We start from the raw sequence: 16394 nt of genomic DNA on the forward strand, positions 1-16394 counted from the left end.
GTAGGCAAAAAAGGATCAGGGTCTAAACTAGGATGATGACTGCGGTAAGTGAAGAGAAAGAAATTTATTCTAGATGTAAAGATGAGTTGAGTTTGAGATATCTACAAGACATCAAGAAAAACTAAGTGATACAATGGATAAAGTACTAGGCCTGAAGTCAGGAAGACTTATCTTCCTAATTTCAAATCTGCTCTGAAATATTAATTTGCTTGGTGATCCTGGGCAAGCCACTTAATGCTATTTGCCTCAGTTCCTCACCTATAAAATGAGTTGGATAAGGAAATGGAAAACCACTTTATTATCTTTGCCAAGAAAATCCCAAATGGGGTCAAGAAGAATCAGACATGACTGAAAAACAGCAATAACACTGAACGTGCAGTTTGAATTATTCAGTATGTAGCTGACTAGAATACAAGGAAAGGATGAAGTATGGATATGTAGAATTGGATTCTTAGAGATGATCACTGAAATCATGGAAGACAATAAGATCAGCAAGAGAGAATAAAGAAAGGAGAAGGAACCAGGACAAAGCCTTTGCATACAACCACTGCTTAGGGATCTGGGATAAAAATGGTTATCCAGGAAAAGAGATTGAGAAAGATCAGTCAGAAAGAGAAACAGCAATTCTGAAACTTCAGAAAAGAGAAAGTGCTCAAGAGAAAGTAATCAACAATGCCAAATGCTACATAGAGGTCAGTAGAGATGAGAGCTAGACAAAAGTTGCCAGATTTGTCAATGTCACAATAAATCTGATAACACTTCCACATAACAGCCCTTTAAATACTTGAAAACCATTCAAATGTTTTAAGTCCTTCCTGTTGGTTAGAATCAGATCTCTTGTGAACTCTCAACACTTCTATTTCATTTATTTTAGCAACTTGAATGGTCTCTAGATAGTAATTTCCTCCCCATGAATAGGATTTGCATGACTCCAAATAAATATATTCTAATCAGCCCTTGTTAGATGCACTCCATCCTTAGAAAGATACCAAAAGTTTATCTGTAGCATCTCCTTACTTATTCTGTATACACCAAAGAAATCAACAACCAAATTCTATTCTTTTTTCTGTTTCCATGGGAATATTAAAGAATGATTATGTTCCCTAAGATATTCATAAGTGCTTTAGTTAAATCAAAAAGTGTTCAAGACAACAATTTTATGGGATACTAGTCAGAAGTGAGCCTACACAAGACTATAAAGTCTATCTTAAATTCAAAATCCACCAAATATCTCTTATCTCCCATTTTATACCTTTATCCTATTAAAGATCACTTTCCTTGAAAAAGTAAGTGATTTCATTAACAGATTCACACAAAAATATTAACATTTTCTTGTGTTATCAGTCTTATGCAAATTTGCATGTTTAAAAGGATACCTACAGAGGAAAGTGCTCAATCCAAAGGAATGAATCTCTTGGTATCTACTGTAAAAATATTTCGATTAGGAAGAGTCAAATCTATAAAATGAAGGTAAAGTTAAATCCACTTGTTCTTTGTTCCCTTCAGAAAATGAGACCTTACAATGATCAAAGTTGACTCTGGTGCTAGATAAAATGGATTTTCTGCCTAAGAGCAAGGATAGTTTTAGATTAGAATAGATTTGAGATTAGCCAAAAAAATGACTATTTTCTTTCTTCCCCGATGGCCAATTAGAAAATGTTTTACTATTTTGTAGCCATAAGATAGTAACTCTCTTACTCTAACCCTAGAAGAAAGAGTCTACCTTACTATAATAATAAGTTAAGTATACTATGAAATATAGTTGTTTTGGGCACAAACATGAGTATTGATTGTCATGTCACCCATCTTCCAGAGAAAGTACCCATAGTCCATGTTAAAGGTACCTTCTGGGTCCATATCCACTAAATCTATAGTTTATGAGTCTCCACCAATGTATTTAATAGTCAGCCATAGGACATAAAACAAAAACATTTAATGAAATTCCATATTAAGAAAAGTATTAATAAATTAATAAATTAATAAATAAAATAAAGCAGAATTGAATTATCTCAGAAGAAATGTGAGAAGTTCAAAGTTAGAGAGTCTACCTGGAATGTTCATAAGCACTATTTGTGTCCAACCTGTGGCAGAGCAATCCGAGTTCATATTGGTCTGATCAGCCACAGTTGGACACACTAATATGATTCTAACATAATGATATAATTCTGGTCTTTTTCAAAAACAAACAACAACCAACCATCTTGTTCCTACTAGATTTGTAACAATCTCTTATTCTCCTTCAGACATCCAGTCTCTACCAAACTCCCCTGGATGCTGTTTTATGGAACTCAGTCTCTGCTAGACATTGTTTCACTGAATGATGCTCTGCTGAATACTACTCTTACAGATGGATAGTCTCAACCAGATGCTACCAGGCATAGCCTTCCTGGATTATGGCTTGGGTAGCTTCACTCTTTCTCCAGCTTCTGGCTTCAATTGAAGTCCTTGGCTATCTCTTCTTCATGAGAATAGGCTTAGCCTGCCAAAAACTAGTCAAAAAATTTTAACTTAGACTTGAAGGAAGCCAGAAAAAGCAGGAGATAGAGACAAAGAGGTAGAAATTCCATGCATAGTCAGGGATGATAGTCAGGGAAATGCAGAAGAGCAGGAGATAGAGTATCCTATACAAGAAATAGCAAAAAGATCAGCATTACTAGATCATAGAGTGCATAGGGGTGGCGACAGAGAGCAAATAAGAAAACCGAAAAAATAGGAACGGGCAAGTCATGAGAGGCTTTAAAAGACAAACAGGATGTTATATTTGAGCCTGGAGATAAAAGAGAAACACTAGAACTTATTGAATAGGAGAGTGGGGAGCAAAAGGACAAAAAAGCTGTCACAGTCAGGAAGGAGGAAGGAAGGAAGGAAGGAAGAAAGAAAGAAAGAAAGAAAGAAAGAAAGAAAGAAAGAAAGAAAGAAAGAAAGAAAGAAAGAAAGAAAGAAAGAAAGAAAGGAAGGAAGAAAAGGAGGGAGGGAGGGAGGAAGGGAAGGAAGAGAAAGGGAAGGAGGGAGAGAAGGAAGGAGGGAGAGTGGAAAGGAAGGGAGGAGAAAGGAAAGGAGGGATAAAGGGAGGGAGGGAGGGAAGGAGGAAAGGAGGGAGGAAAAGAGGGAAGGAGGGAGGAAGGGAGGAAAGAACAGATGTATCAAGTGTTTAGCTATGTGCCAGGCACTCTATTTTGGGAATAAAAACAGAAGCAAAAAGAATGAGGGATCCTGCCCTCAAGGAAAAAGCTTACATTCTGCTTGAGGAAGTAGATGGAGCTTAAGAACTGAAATGGGGTTTGGAGATAGGAGTGGAACAAGGGTATCCGTTGTGGGGAACGATTCTGAAATCCATAAAAATCAGAAACAAAGTCAGGAGGAAAATGAAAACAGGCTTTCCTTTCCATACAATGAAGATCCCAAACACAAGTTTGTTGGCAACCATCACCCTGGCAAAGTCACTGGTCCTTCAAGAACGAAGAATGAATAACCAAAAGTGAAGCAGAACATAAGGTGAGGAGGTATTATGGAGATATTGAAGGTGAATGAAAAAGATAAAGGAGTCAGTCTGCTAAAAATAGAAGAGATAGAATGTGATCACTCTCTTTGCCAAGAAGACAGACCACCCCTTCATGTGAGACAAAGATGAAGGAGGCAATAGTGGCAGAAAGTATCTAAGTAATATGAGAAAAGGAGAAAGGAATAAGAGAAAACTCAGTGAACGGCTTCAATTTTTTTCAGTGAAATATGAGGTAAAGTTCTGAGAAAGCACGGGGAGGGAAAATCATGGGAAGCTTGAAGGGGATATAAAAATTTTGGAAAAGCCACTGTGGTAAAGAGGGTGGTGAATTGATTAGAGAGGTGTAAAAAGATGGCTTTGCTTCAGTGAGGGATCAGTTCAGATTAGTAACATAAATTTGAAATGAACTCAGTCAGCAGAGTTTTGTAATTTTCTCTAGCTTTCTTAAGCAGCACCTAAGTACAAAGTCAACAGTAGTGAGAGTAATCCAAAGCTGATGTTTGTCAGGGAAAGATCAGTATCAGGATAAAGGAACAGAGGACTCAAGAGATAAGGACAGGACAGAATTGAAGTGGTTCACCAAGGAGCTGACTCAAGTGTAGCTAGGATAGGGGTGATGTTCTGGGAAATAATTGAAAGGTAGAGGGATTAGAGATCATGAGAAGGATGAACAGAGTTTAGAGTTTACAAGGAAGAGGAAAATGTGGAATGAAAACAAATTATCATCATATAATGATTATAACAACTAGATAAGATAGTTATCTAATAGAGAGAGAGTACTGGCCTTGGAGAGTCAGGAGGACTGAATTTGAATCCTGTCTTAGAAGGTTTTTAATTGTATGTCCCTGCACAACCCTGGTCTACCTCAATTTTCTCATCTGTATAATGGGAATAATAATAACATCTACCTCACTGGGTTTTGTAAGGATTAAATAATACAGTCTATGAAGTTCTTTGCAAACCTTAAAATGCTACATAATGGTAGCTATAATTAATATAATTTAAAAAAGATTTTTAGAGTTCATGAGCATTTTAGGGTGATGGCAAGATCATGGATGCATAGTCAAGGTGAATAGAGGGACAGGCCATGGGAAATTAATACAATGAGGAACTGGGAGTTTATGATGTTTATGAGAGTAAATAAGTATGTTTAAGTATTCCTAGTATGAGGGAAGAAGAGAAGAGAAAGAAATATGAACCAGGCATTGAACTTTTTGAGAAAGAAAAATGAGTACCTTGGAGGTTGCTAAGAGCTAAGACCTACCAGAATCTTGATTGGGTAATAAATGGAAATATGAGTAAAAGTACAAGCAGTTGTGGAAAGGGTGACCAAGACAGCTATGTCATCAGAAGGGAGCCAGATTTCAGTGAGTGTAAGATGGAGTCATGATTTATAATGTAATCAGAGTCATGATTATAAGACTTCTCATTTCTCAAAAACAGGTCTGCATCTTCTTTTGACTAAAATCTCTGTTCTAGAGGCTTAAATTGTTCCATTATTGACATTTTATCTTTGCTTATAATTAGCATTCCCTATGCCTCTTAAATTTGATATCTAAAACCTATAACTTGGTCAATGTTCATATAAAGGTTATTCATCAAGCAGTTTTGGAGCTCAGGGATCTCTAGTTTTTTTTTTTTTTTTTTTAATTGAAAACACTTCAGTTTGCCCATGCAAATGAGTGGTTAGAGAAAGGGCACATGGGATAAGGTTATAGTCTCTTTTCAGTCTTTCACATTTAGATACAAATCAGCAAATTCTCACCCATATGAGTTTATCTTTATTTTCCTTTTACATCCAAATTTTGTCCCTTCTTTTTTCACCTAGGGTTATTCTAACAAAGCAATGATATCTGTGACCAATACAAGACAAACTAGACAGATGCATCATTTAAAGGCCAATTTCAGAATAACATTCCACTCCCCACTCTCCACCTCCATTCCCTATCCCCCAAAAATAACATCTGGTTCTAAAGCCTTGCCCTTGATGACTCAACTGCTATGTATGTGGCTAGCTGCCTTGTTTGCCTGACAGCAGCTGTACAGCTGTAGTCATATCCACTTCTGACATTAGTCACTGCTGTATAACATCTGGATTTTCCTCTACCACGCGCTCCCCTCATTTATTGTGTAAGGAAGACACTGAAGGAACTGAGGCATGATTCTGGAGAGAAAAAAACTTTGCTGTCATAGGAGTCCTAAACATGCAGCCATGCTTTAGAACAGAAGCTTTTTTTTTTTTTTTTTTTTTTTTTTGGTGCCCAGGGCTCTCTTTTAGGGCAAGAAAGAACTTCCCACCAACAGCTAATACCTGGGGAAACAAAAATAAAGCAAAGCTTTAAATCACACAAGAAAATGGAAGGGATAATGTTAACAGAGAAGGAAAAAAATCAGAACAGAAAAAAAAAATCAGAACAGAAAATATGCAAAAATGCCTAAACCAAAGACCTTGTCTGTCCAGGGAATGAATAGGACTTGTCTGAGCTGCACAGAGGAGCTCAACAATTGTTTGCTGAGATTAACTACATTATTTTTTAAGTTGTTTTTATTTCATTAAATGTTTTTCAATTACATGTAAAAACTTTTAACAATTCTTTTTAATTCTGAGTTGCAAATTCTCCTGCCCCTCCTTCTTCCTTGATAAGGCAAGCAATCTACTATTGATTATAGGCAAAACATATTTCCACATTAGACATATTGCAAAAGAAAATACAAACAAAATAAAACAATAGAAATAAAAAGCAAAAAAAAAAATCTATGTTTCAATTTGCACTTAGAGTTTATCAATTCTCTCTCTCTGGAGGTGAATAGCATCATTTTCATCATGGATCCCTTGGAATTGCCTTGGTTCATTGCCTTGATCAGAGTAGCTAACTATTTCATGGTTGATCATTGAAATAATATTGTTGTTACTGTGTACAGTGTTCTCCTGGTTCTGCCCTCTTCACTTTACATAAGTTCATGCAAGTCTTTCCTGGTTTTTCTGAGAGCATATTGCTTATTATTTCTTATAGCACAATAGTATTCTATCACAATCATATTCCACAACTTGTTTAGGTATTCCCCAATTTCTGGACAGTCCCTTGCTTTTCAATTCTTTGCTACCACAAAAAGAGTTGCTGTTAATACTTTTGCACAAATAGTTTTTTTCCCCTTTTCTTTGATTTCTTTGAGATACAGACCTAATAGTAGTATTGCTGAATCAAAAGGTACGCAAATACACTTTGACCCAGCAGTGTTACTACTGGGTTTATATCCCAAAGATATCTTAAAGGAGGGAAAGGGACCCACATATGCAGAAATGTTTGTGGCAGCCCTTTTTATAGTGACTAGAAACTGGAAAATGAATGGATGCCCATCAATTGGAGAATGGCTGAATAAATTATGGTAGACGAATGTTATGGAATATTATTGTTCTATAAGAAATGATCGGCAGCAAAAAGTTATCAAACTGTGCATACCCTTTGATCCAGCAGTGTTACTACTGGGCTTATATCCCAAAGAAATCATAAAGAAGGCAAAAGGACCTGTATGTGCACGAATGTTTGTGGCAGCCCTCTTTGTAGTGGCCAGAAACTGGAAACTGAGCGGATGCCCATCAATTGGAGAATGGCTGAATAAATTGTGGTATATGAATATTATGGAATATTATTGTTCTGTAAGAAATGACCAACAGGATGATTTCAGAGAGGTCTGGAGAGACTTACACGAACTGATGCTGAGTGAAATGAGCAAGACCAGGAGATCATTATACATGGCAACAACAATACTATATGATGATCAATTCTGATGGACCTGGCCATCCTCAGCAATGAGATGAACCAAATCAGTCCCAATGGAGCAGTAACAAACTGAACCAGCTACGCACAGCGAAAGAATTCTGGCAGATGACTAAAAACCATTACATTGAATTCCCAATCCCTATATTTTTGCCCACCTGCATTTTTTACTTCCTTCACAGGCTAATTGTACAATATTTCAGAGTCTGATTCTTTTTGTACAGCAAAATAACGGTTTGGTCATGTATACTTATTGTGTATCTAATTTCTATTTTAATATATTTAACTTCTACTGGTCATCCTGCCATCTGGGGGAGAGGGTGGGGGGAAGGAGGGGGAAAATTGGAACAAGAGGTTTGGCAATTGTCAATGCTGTAAAGTTACCCATACATATAACCTATAAATAAAAGGCTTAAAAAAAGAAAGAAAGAAAGAAAGAAATGATCAGCAGGATGATTGCAAAGAGGCTGGGGAGAGACTTAAATGAACTGATGCTAAGTGAAATGAGCAGGACCAGGAGATCATTATGCACCGCAACAAGACTATACAATAATCGATTCTGATGGACGGGGCTCTCTTCAACAATGAGATGATTCAAACCAGTTCCAGTTGTTCAGTGATGAGAAAAGCCATCTATACCCAGAAAGAGGACTGTGGGAATTGAGTGTGGAGCATTCTCATTCTTCTGGTATTTGTTTGCATTTTGCTTTCTTTCTCAGATTTTTTTTTTCTTCCTTCTTGATCAGATTTTTCTTGTGCAGCAAGGTAACTGCATAATTATGTATTCATATATTGGATTTAACATATATTTTAACATATTTAACATGTATTGGACTAACTGCCATCTAGGAGAGGGGGTGGGAGGAAAGAGGGGAAAATTTGGAACAGAAGATTTTTGCAAGGGTCAATGTTGAAAAATTATCCATGCATATATTTTGTAAATAAAAAGCTTTAATAATAACAATAAAAAGGTATGCACAGTTTTAGAGTTGGGGTGGGGTAGAACTATATCAAATTAAATTTTAGTTAACAATAGTAGTGTTATTGTCACCATGGTATACATTCACTTAATGTTTTAAGCCTTACAAAACACTTTATACACCTAATCTCATTTTATTTTAATTAAGAGATATCCAAGGCCTATCAGCTTGTAAGAATGTCTAATGATATCCATTTCAAGCTTATAACCATTTGGATGGTTAAGTAGAGCAAGGTATTTATCATAACAAAACTTGGATTATGGAAAATTGAAGGGATTATCCTGAATTTTGGAGCATCCCAGACTACTATTAGGAAGCAATAGCTGGCCGACATATTGTATAGGAAGCTTTTATTAAGTGCTTACTATGTTCCAGGCACTGTGCTTTATAAATCTCATTTGATCTTCACAACAATCCTGTGAAATAAGTAGGTATTATTAGTAGGATACACATTTTAGAGTTGAAACTGAGGAGTTATTCTGGAATGGGGGTAAGGAACCAGAGAGAATAAAAAGATTACTTCTTCTTTGGGATATTTTCTCCCCAAAATTGAATCAGGTTAATATAAAACCAAAAACCAAAGCCTTTTCTCACATTAAGGTATACCACTGATAGACCTATATCCAAAAGAGATAGAAGAAAGAGCTAAAGGTCCTTTATGTATCAAATATTTATAACAGTGTACTTTATGATGGTAAAAAAAAAAAAAAAAAAAAAAAAAAAAAAAAAAAAAAAAAAAACCTGGAAACTAAAAACATTTCAGCAACTAAGGAATAGCTAAAAAAAAAAAAAAAATTATTATGGCATATCATTGTGTTAGAGTATTGTTGTGTGTTTTAAGAAAAGAGAAAATAAATGGCTTCCAAAAAACATGACTTGTTAGATAATAAAGTGAACAGAAACTAGAAAAAGCTGTATTATAAGGATTAATACTATAAAATGAAAAATTTTAAGGACTTTTATAAATTAATGAAAAATGAAATGAGTAGAACCAGCAGAAATTTATACAATAACAATACTATAAAAAAAAACAAGTTAGAAAGTTGGAAGAACTATGATCAATATAATAATCATTCATAATTCAATAATTCATAATTCAACTAATGTTGAAACATGCCATCTGTTACAGAGATTTGAGAGTATGGGTGCAAAATAAGATATATGTGTGTGTGCACACATATATATATATACACATATGTGTATATTATATATACATACATACAAACACGTGCATGTATGCATATTTTAAAATGTAAATATTTTATTATATATATAATTTCTATTTGTATGTAACCATTGGGGGAATTTTTTTGCTTTACTATGTGTATTTGTTACAAAATGTTTCCTTTTCCCCCTTTTTTTACAATCGAGAGGAGAAAATATATATTTCTATTAATTTTTTTAATTCCAAGAAGGGATACTTAGCTCTTCTCCCAAGTTTGCTTCAATCATATCCATGAAACCAGGACTGTATTCAACTTAGATGGTAGGCATTGTGGCCATCAAGGACCCCTTCATTAACTTCAGTGATATGATTTATATGTTTCAATATGATTTCACCCATCACAACTTTAAGGAGAGTGTCAAGGCTGAGAATGGAAAGCTGGAAATCAATGGAAAAGACATTTTCATCTTCCACCAATATTAAAAGGAAGATGCTGGATGGAGCCTAGTATGTTGTAGAGTCTTGGGTATCTTTACCACATAGAAAGGCTGTGACTCATTTGGAGGATAAAACCAAGAGAGTCATTATTTTTTCCTCGTCTGCTGAGGCCCCAATGTCTATGAGGTAAGTGAACCATGAGAAATACAATTCTTTCTTTGGGATTGTCAGTCATGCTCTCCAGCCCTACCAACTGCTTGGCTCCCTTGGCCAAGGTCATTCATGACAACTTTGGCTTTGTGGAAGGACTCATAACTACAGTCCATGCCATAACTGTTACCCAGAAGACAGGCATGGGCCCTCTGGCAAGCTGTAGCATTATGGGCATCGTACTGCCCCCAAACATCATCCTGTTTACCCTGGGTGCTGCTAAGGCTGTAGGCAAGGTTATACCTGAGCTGAATGGGAAGCTCATAGTCAAGGTCTTCCATGTTCCTTTTCCCAGTGTATCTATTGTGGATCTGACTACTGCCTAGAGAAACCTGAAAATATGATGATATCAAGGAAATGGTGAAGCAATCATCAGAGGTACCCTTGAAGGGCATCTTAGGATACAAAAAAGGACCAGATTGTATCTTACGACTTTAATAGTGATACCCAGTCTTTTTCCTTTGATGCTGATGCTGATAATTTCCTCAATAACCATTTTGTCAAGCTTATTTTCTAGTATGACCATAAGTATAATTTTAGTAACCATGTAGTAGACCCCATGCTCTACATGACTTCCAAGGAGTAAAATGGAAAGGCATCCATCCCTGGTCAAAAAAGGAGTTCCATCACTGGGGAATCCATATCCTTAATCTATGGTCCTATATTGGGGATTCTATGCCATATTCACATCCTTGTCCCAAAGTACCCCTGGAATAGGAGGGGAAAAGTAGAGTTCTATATTCTGTAATCAGTGAAGTCCTATATTCTATTCAATAGTTACCATATACAGTGAAAATAATAATAATTGAAATAGGATATTACTGATGTCAAATGTTACATGAACTTTCAAATGAAGTTACTGAATTATTTTATTTTTTTATTTTACTATTTTATTTTGTTCCAAGAGAAACTCTCTTATTCCCCCAAAAAGACTCTCCCTCACCAATCTTCATGTCTCTCTACCAGCTGTTTCATATGCCTAAAATGTTTCCCCTCCTTATATTTGCCTCATAGAAGCCCTGTCTTCTTTCAACATGTAGTTCAAGCATTACATTTTATATCATATTTTTCCTGGTCCTATATGACTCTTCTCACTTAAATATTAATGTTATCCATCCCAAACTACCTTTTACATAACTGCATATGTTGTATACATTTTCATTATTTGTATTAATTGTATATATTCTATGTATATATATATATAATGTATTTGTATTAATTCTCTTTATGTTTATACTATACATATTTTTATCTGAATTTTTCTCCTCTTAGAATTCTTATGTAATTTCAATTGATTGTTATGTAAGATTCTTGTAGGTAGGGATTATTTTATTCTTTGTATTTGCATCCTCAATATCTAGTACAGCCTTCAGCATTTGATAACTATTTATCGATTGAGTAATTAATCAAGCACTGATTGTCTTACTGACCTGTGCTCAGGGGAAGAAAGAGAAAAAAGGAAGCCAAAAATATGGATTTATCAAAGCAAAATGCATATTCCCTCAGCCATTGTAGCCTAGTATACATTATTGCCACTGGCCAGAGTGGTGACTTTAAGTCCAAGGCTGGGCAAGACAGTATATGTGCTAAAAGAAGAGTACCAGTTTCACAGTTTTTATGCTCCAACTAGATTCTATACTCTAAGTTTTCATATGTCCTTACTTTTAGGGAAATCATCTTTGACCTCATCTGTCATCCCTGAAGATCAATTAGAATTTTCTATGTAAATCTCAAGAAAAGCCACAGTATATATCCTTCTCCAAAAGATGGGGTTCAGGTCCAGTGATTCAGTGGTTTCCTTATTTGTTTCTGTTAAGTGCTATTTAAAAGAGCAAAATGCCACTTTCAAGGCTGTTCTCCCCTCAGGAGTCTCTCCTTCATATGTTCAAACTATGCAAAACTCTTTGAAAACTGGAACAGAAATAATCTTGGTTAATACCCTTCCATTAATATCAAGCAAGACATAAGAAAGACATCTGTACAACAAAGATGTTTGACACTGTTATGGGGAAAATGCAAAACCCATTTTAAATTAAAGGGGATTCCCTATATCATAAATTATTAACTTCCATATGCAACTATTTTCAGATAATGTGCTGAGGTTGTATCAAGGGACCAGATATTATGGAACCCTTTAAATGGAACCTTCTTATAAAAGAATTTGTCCTGACTATCCACACAAGGAGGTCACAGTGGTTAAAAAAAAAAAAGTCTATTATCCAAATTATGACATATAATTACATAGATAGTTTATAGAACTCATCCATTAGTACATATATTAGTACGTAATTTTCAAATATTGTAAATGCACAATGTTTTGACCCATACCTAAATATGAGGAGAACAAACTGAAAAAAAAATCTACATGGTAATCAAATCCTTGACCTTGGTTAGTGAACTTTGCTCACTGTATTTGTCAAAATGAGGCTTGAGGTCACAAAGACACAAATCTATCATCCCTTATTTGTAAAAATGGTGATAATAATAGCATCCATCTCTGAGGGCTCTTGTGAGTATCAAATGTGAAGTACAATTAAAGAGTTTTGCAAACTTCAAAGTATAATAAAAATGCTCATTATTATTATCACCTGTAGAATGCTGTACAAGCCCAAAACAGACGCTGATGTGATCAATAGTGATTTCAATGAGACAAACAGATTTTTGGTCAATAAAACCAATGATTGAATAGTACAGAGAGTCAGTTAGAGTTCTTCAAAGTCTATCTGAGCCAGGGAAAGAATTTAGTGAAATTTAAATAGGTGTCCACTGTCCTTCTTTATGTGCAATGGGAATGGGGAGATTTGAATTCAAATCAGAATCTTCTATTTCTTTAAATCTACAATAGGAACCAACAAGAAGGAAGAAAACTGATATGATCACCTCTTCTGTTGTGCACATTTTTGTTGCTTAACTTCATATTTTATCCAATTAAATACAATTAAGGTCACAACACTTAAATAGAGCTTTATTAACATAATATATTGGGAAGAAATTAAAAGACTATAGCCAAGTATTAAGGGGGAGAGAGATGATAGTGCAGAGCTGTAATTAAGTGAGTTATAGTCTTAGATAAGAAAGTCTTAGATAAGGTGTAAAATGATATAGAAGTGTGGTATGTTTGACAGCATGGCTCTAACCCATAACTCTAACCACGGTAAAGGGCCAGACAAATCTGCTACCATACACATATAGTTATACTTTCTATTCTTCCTTATTCTCTCCTTCCTCCTATATCTCCTTCTTCATATCTTCTACAAGATTCATTCACCCTTCAATATATCCATTCACTTTATTGTATCTCATCACACACATTATCTTAAAGTATGAATCATAGACTTATCATACCCATTTTCTTCTCTGTCAACTTACATATTAAACTCTTTTCCTTATTTTCATATTTGTCCCCCTATATTCTTACTCCTACCTCAGTCATCCTAATAATTTTAACCTTCCCATTCTTGATAGATATCCTCCCATTTGCCTTGATCTCTGTAGCTTCTTCTTTTTCTTGTATTTTTATCTTGTATATAAATCTTACTTGTATAATATCTTACTTTGAATTCAAAACTGTCAGATCACTAATACAGAGACCACTTTATGTCTCTTACCCAGTCCTCTTAATTCTCACTTCTAACTATTTTTTCTGACTCTCAAATCCCCATTCCTGTTCCCTAATGCAGTAGCATTCTGTCTTTCTCATCTTATCATATTCTTTCACTCCAAATTGCCTCCCTCTTAATATCTGTGTAATGATTCCTATAATATGTGAGACAAAAAGGAAGAGGGAAGAAGGAAAATGTCACCCTCTGAAACATGACTTTTCCATTTAATTCAGTCTTTTTCTTTTTTCTAAATAAAAATGTTTGTTAAAAATTTGAAAATTACAAATAATCAAACTCCATATTTTCTGAATTAGTGAGAATATATGAAACAATAGAAAGGATACTCTTTTTAAGAATTTTTTAAAAGATGTTAAAACACAAGGAGTTTAAAAAAAAAAAAAAGAATGGCATATGGAAGAAGGGGAGGGAGTGGACTTTATAACAGAAAAGAACATGAATTCAAGATCCAGAGTATTTAATTATACTCTACTCCAAATTTCACTCAACCCTTACTTATTAGGCAAATATGTAGTAAAAATACAATAAGAAACAATAATCCATAAATCAGGATTAATCAAATGAAATATGCCATTTTAATAAACTGCGCATTCTCTTATTCATACAAATTTAAATCTATGTCAAACTAGGCTCCTCATTTCTGAGACCATCACATAACATCATTTAATGCATTACAGTCTATCAGGACTTTTTCCAAATGCAGCTCATAGGCTTGATTCTGGTCTATTTGCTACTAATCCACATACTTATTTGCTAATATTCAGGAGCTCCTGAATTCACCTTGAGCATTTGAGTTCCTGTCAGAATCAATCACACTGATCCTCTTCTGTGTAATCTAGATTTCTTAAATACCAAACACTATAGATCAGAAGTGAGGGGTAAAAAAGGGCTACCAGAGAAGCTCCATGGAGTCCCACAGAGAATTAGTTTTCAAGATAAGCCTAAAACAAGGGAAATCAGTTTGAAAGTTGTGGAAGTTGAAATGATAATCTTAAACAAAAGAGAAAAGAACTGAAGAACTTACGTGAACAACTTTTTTGAAAAAATGCCTTTTGAGAACTGTGAAACTGATTTGAAAAGGAAGAATTCAAGTCTCTGTGGGTAGGCTAATACTAATCCAAAATAATTGAGAATACATGTATCTCAGAGCAAGGAATTTTTCAAAAAAGGAAAATCATCCTATGTATTCTCCTATGAAATAAATTTGCGTGTTTCTGTAGGACAAATCATATGTACTATATGTATATACAGTCCTTTTATTTTAACATAAAAAGACTAAGTAAATGCGGGCTAACTTCAGAACCAAATGTGTTCTTCCATATTTAGAAAGATAGTCCTATAAAAGAACTATTTGCCAAAAATATTTCTATCAGTTTTTTTGTGATGGCTAAGAATTGGAGATGGTGCCCATTAATTGGGGAATGATTAAACAAGCTGTAGTATGATTGCGGTGGAATATTATTGTGCTATAAGAAATGACAATCAGTAAAAACCTGGAAAGACTTATATGAATTAATGCGAAATGAAATTAGTGGAACCAGAAAAAATACACAGTAGGAATATTGTTCAATGAAGAACTGCAAATGACTTAGGTATTCTCAGCAATACAATGAAACAAAACAATCCCAAAAGAAAGAATACAAACTGAAACAAGCTATTTTTTCATTCTTTTTCTTTTATTGGTTACTTCTTATATATAATGACTAACATGTAAATATTTTACATGATTGCACATGTATAACCCTATCTACTTACCACCTCAGAAGGGGAAGAGGGTAGGAAGAAAGGGAGGAGCAGAATTTGGAACTTAGAAGTAAAGTGTTCCATGTAACTAAGGAAAAATAAAACATAGTTTAAAAAAAAGAAGAAGAGAAAGAAGAAGAAGAAGAAGAAGAAGAAGAAATATAGCCCTGACCTTCATTTGGTCTTTGCTCCTCAAACCTTAACTAAGGATAATTACAAATAGGGAGGCCCTCAGAGCTAATGACTATTCCTAGATAGGTTTCAAATCTAGAGCTGAGCCCAAAGAAAATCTGTATATTTTCTTCAGATCTGATTCATAGTTCTGGATGGATATGTGAGTTCCCTGAAGCCACTTAAACTGCATATTAGCTTAACTGTATATTGATCTACCTAACTACAATCCATCAATCTGTATCTACCCCAGCCATAAAATTGTTTCAATAGGGTTACAAATAGATGGTCATGTGAACATGTGATTAATTTAGTCTTCAAATACAGACTGAGATATGAAAAAAAAACACACACACACACACAATATAAGGCAAATGAGTCAGGAAAGAAGGGCAAAGAGGAGTAAGAAATAGGAGAGAAATGAAAAGAATCAGAAATTGGGTCAAAGGGCTGCCAGGAAGACAGAAAAAATTAAAAGGATTTACAGGGAAATATAAAACTCCATGGGGCCTTATCAAGGGAGTTCCTATGTTGTTCTTACTCTTCCACCAGATCTGACATTTTAGAAGGTTAATAAGTACTGTTCAAAGTTCACTCATTTATTTAACTTTACTTTGGTATAAGAGTTTTGAAAATCCTTATCCATTTCTTTCTAGACTTGGAGAACAGTTAAAATGGATAACAAAATGAATAATTCCAACCTTTTGAGCTTTAGTTTCCTCATCTCTGAAATGAGAGTGGGGAGGTGAGACTACATTAACTCTAAAGTTCTTTCTAAACATCAAT

At 34.7% G+C, this 16394-nt stretch overlaps 1 pseudogene; it reads left to right on the plus strand.

Moving 5' to 3' along the window:
- The first annotated feature begins 9738 nt into the window (after positions 1 to 9738).
- Positions 9739 to 10660, plus strand: LOC100914084 (annotated as a pseudogene).
- The last annotated feature ends 5734 nt before the right edge of the window (positions 10661 to 16394 follow it).

The sequence above is a fragment of the Sarcophilus harrisii genome, chromosome 2 (genome assembly GCF_902635505.1).
Source record: "Sarcophilus harrisii chromosome 2, mSarHar1.11, whole genome shotgun sequence".
In the NCBI taxonomy this organism is placed as follows: domain Eukaryota; kingdom Metazoa; phylum Chordata; class Mammalia; order Dasyuromorphia; family Dasyuridae; genus Sarcophilus; species Sarcophilus harrisii.